Here is a 3,938-nt window from a genome sequence, read left to right as displayed (position 1 = left end):
TTTCCTCACTTTTTCTTGGATGCACTACACCAAAAAATACATATAATAGCGCTTTTTTGAGGTTTTAATAGCGCTTTTAAGTGCTATTAAATCCCCTGCTATTATAAGTCTGGTAGCTATGATAGCGCTTTTAAGCGCTATTATAAGTGAGCAATTTAATAGCATTTTTCAAAAAAGCGCTATCATTGCCTATTTTTTACATCTTAACTATAATAGCACTTTCCAGAAAAGCGCTATTAAATTCCCTTGCAGTTTTCTAATAATCTGAATATCGTTGCAAAAATAATAATCTATTATTCTAAAATACAAATATAATAGCCCAAATAACAAAAAAATACATAGTAAAATCAATTTGTGTCAATTAAAATTTTAATTACATTTATTTCTATTATTTACAAGAATCAATCATGGTCGAGAACCATAAGTTATTCTTTACAAGCTACTAGAAAATTTAAAGAAAAAAACACAGCATAACACCTGCAAACATTTTCTTTAATTGTAGGAATCCTACGACGCCAATGTGTACATGCACCATGCTCTCTACACACACAGTACCAAGAGCCACCAAAATTGAAATACACACGAAAAACCTTGTTAGAACCGAATCAGTTTACATGCTTATTGTATTGAGACACCCAGTGTTAAGAGCCACCAAAACTGAAATACACACGAAAAACCTTGGTGGAACCAAATCAGTCACTTGGCTGTTTAGGAATTACCTGAAGAGAGAGATCATTTGAAATCATCAACATTTAAAAAGTACATAATTAAATAGATATTTTTCATGATAAGCTAATATCAAGATATGATTTCTTTAAAAGATGGAAAGTAAATTTATATATGTACTATTATATCAAAGATATTGAGATGGAAAACTTATAGTCACATTGTTGAACAATAATTTGTCCATAATATGTACCTCAACTTGAAACAAGAAAGCCAAAAATAAGAATTATAGAATGAGCCTCCAAACCAGCACACCAAGACATACCAAATTCTGCCTCACTGTGTCAAATTATAGAATAATATTAGAGAGTCACTTGATTACTAAATTCATATACAAATAATATCATGTAATAAAACTATATTAAAGCTTCATGAGAGAGTCACTTGATCACTAAGTTTTATGAGAGAGTCACTTGACGTGCTAAATATTCAAGCAAATATTCTGACACTATGCTAAAATTTCATGAAACTTTTTATAATTTGCATGGACATGGCACATGCTAAATATTTTGACACTATGCTAAAGCTTCATGACTCATGAGAGACACTTGATCTCTAAATTCATATACACATGGTATTATGTAATAAAACTAAAACTTTCCAAATTAATTAAATGGGTTGCCATCATATATTGTAAATTTTACTTAACTTTCCAAATTAATTAAATGGGCTGCGATCATGATAGAACAAGCCAGTACAAAATCAAAGTCTGTTCAAAAGAAGTTTGTTCATTGAGAATTAATAATAAATGGCCACTTTTTAGTTGTAATATCAATAATATTAATAGCTTATATCCACAAGTAAAATATACAAGACAAAACCATATCAAATACTTGTAGAGAAGAAAAAAAAAATATGAAATGGCAGCAACATACCTGATCTAAGTAATATTTAGCAACATCAAGAAGTTATGCAATTCTTTCTCTAACGATGGTTGTATTAAAAGTTTGGCTTACCATCACTCCATGTTTCTATAAAACATAAAACTTGAAATGAAACAATCCTTAGTCTCCCACGCCAACTTCACACTGACAGATGAACAAAGTAAGCATGAACAGATTAAGTATTTGGGCTAAAACGGATAAGCAAGTTAAAGATAATTTTTACTAACAAAAAACCAAATATATCAATTTTAGTGAAGAGAGTTATAATAATGGATGAACACGGTGAGAGTAGTACCCCGCTAGCTGCATTGGTGTTATCCAAAGAAAACCACGTAATCACCTTTATCTGACTTCTCTCTAATGTTAAAGAATGTAGAATGTTCTCAAACTCATCCGTCTGTGCATCAATTAGTGTTCTTTCAGGTTCTACATGCTGTAATACTCATCAAAACAAGGAAAATTAAAAAAAAATTTTGATAAAAAGAGACGATATTGAAATGTATATATCCTCCTGACTAAAAATACAACAGTAGAAAGTACCATGTTCCTTCTAGCAGCATGTGTAGAGTCAGATTCTGTCATGTTCTAGACTTCTGGTTATTTGTCATGCAGGAGGAGTCCATCTATAAAAAGGAAAAGGTACACCCTTAATCCAACTGACCCATCTAGAGACAACATTAAAATAAAATAAAATAAATTCATCAAGTCTTTTTCTTCCTCTTTTATATTCTAACTTTTAACTGTAAGAGCCAACAAACCAAATATTCATTCAAAGAACAAGAGCAATTAAAGTACCCTCCATTGCCTGTTATCATGAATAATTTTTAAATTGTGTTGAGTGCTTTAATTAGTCTCTCTAAACCTTCTAAGAAGTCTTGCCGAGGCTATCCCATAAGCGACGCATGCTTAGCAATCTCATAGAAGTTGAATTTCTTCAGGTTCTATCATAGTAATAGTTTGTTCATATGGGATTGGACCTCAAATTCTCCTCCAAATGAACCTGTAGCCCGATTAATTGTCTGCAAAAATTTGGGATTTGTACTAACTCAACCCCAAAGATAGCACATGTGGTGAGGTTTGTCTATTGACACTCTCAACACTCTGTAATGCCTAAAACTACTAGTGTAGAACACTCTGTAATGCCTAAAACTACTAGTGTAGAGCATGAAACTTGTAGGATTATATGTTAGAATCTAAATTAGTAAAGTAATAAATAATATGAAAGAAATATAATCTAAATTCTAAAATGTGTTATGAATTCAAATTGTTTTCAAAAACTTACTCAAAGGAATATATGCATGTCGGATTGTGCGGTAAACCTCAAAAAGACGAAAATCTAATGAAACCTAAAAAATCTCAAATGAAAATTAATAAAGCAAAAGAAATTAGTAGAAGAAGAATCACCCACTGAGAAATGCAAATGACGATGACAATGATTAATTTGTGGTGGACGCCGACATGGAGGCCTTGTGAGAATGAGATCCTTCAAAGTCGTTCATGGGTCAACCTCATGCTTCTTTTCCCTTTATAGAAAATCCCTAATTAGAGAAAATGTATGAATTTCAAAAAATATTTTCAAGTGGGATTTGAGAGAGATAGAAAGAATTACCACCGATCAAAAGAAGATTGAAGGAAAATGCGTTTTAGGGCTGTGATGTGAAAGTTTTTGAGAACGTGTTTATCGACTTCCATGGTGTTCGATTGTGGCGGCATAAAGGTCCTTTGTGATATCTAGGGTTTCACAGAGAAATTTTAAGAGATGCCACGATTTAAATTAAAATCCTATTTTTGGAGAAAAGAATGGAGGGTGAGGGTGAGCAGGTGAGAGTTCGGTGAGGGTGAGCAGGTGAGAGTTGAAATACAACGCAGGAAAAAAGGTTAGCGAGTCTTTTTTTTTAAAAGCAAAAATAAATATTAATTAGAACTTTTTTAGTTACATTAAATAGATAAATTTGGTGAGCTTGGATCGAACACGCGACCATCATCCTGCGTGTATTTTTTTTGCGCGAATAGAAAGCAATATAATAGCGCTTTTGGATAAGCGCTATCATCGAAGTACTCCTTTTGCTAAAATTCCACGTACAAGTGCTAGTGGCTGGTGGCATTTTTTTAAATCTTGTCCTATAATAGCGTTTTACAAAAAAAGCGCTATCATAAGTCTCTGTTTGAAAATTTTGATAGCACTTTTGAAAAAAGCGCTATTAAATTAAGGCTATTAAATTTCAAATTTGTAGTAGTGATGTAACCAAAACTTTTGAACTCCTCCAAGATAAACTCCAAGTCATCTCCCAACCAAGTGTAGATATTTTCCCATACCGCTTTCGAAAC

At 32.3% G+C, this 3,938-nt stretch overlaps 2 long non-coding RNA genes across 3 annotated transcripts; both read right to left on the bottom strand.

Annotated features, from left to right (window-relative positions):
• Positions 1–453: 453 nt before the first annotated feature.
• LOC131641781 (uncharacterized) lies at positions 454–1,876 on the bottom strand. The gene is made up of 3 exons (XR_009295618.1): positions 1,602–1,876; positions 920–1,005; positions 454–719 (listed from the first exon to the last, which is right to left on the bottom strand). It is a non-coding gene; the product is annotated as an uncharacterized LOC131641781 (long non-coding RNA).
• A 32-nt stretch (positions 1,877–1,908) lies between these two features.
• LOC131641782 (uncharacterized) lies at positions 1,909–3,462 on the bottom strand. 2 transcript variants are annotated; one of them, XR_009295619.1, is made up of 4 exons: positions 3,220–3,462; positions 3,019–3,148; positions 2,151–2,233; positions 1,909–2,043 (listed from the first exon to the last, which is right to left on the bottom strand). It is a non-coding gene; the product is annotated as an uncharacterized LOC131641782 (long non-coding RNA). The 2 variants fall into 2 exon arrangements; XR_009295620.1 differs by having other exon boundaries at positions 3,019–3,133.
• Positions 3,463–3,938: the final 476 nt, after the last annotated feature.

This window comes from Vicia villosa, unplaced genomic scaffold, assembly GCF_029867415.1.
Source record: "Vicia villosa cultivar HV-30 ecotype Madison, WI unplaced genomic scaffold, Vvil1.0 ctg.004074F_1_1, whole genome shotgun sequence".
NCBI classification, from domain to species: domain Eukaryota; kingdom Viridiplantae; phylum Streptophyta; class Magnoliopsida; order Fabales; family Fabaceae; genus Vicia; species Vicia villosa.
Note: the sequence above shows the minus strand (reverse complement) of the source record. Positions and strands in the feature narration are given on the sequence as shown.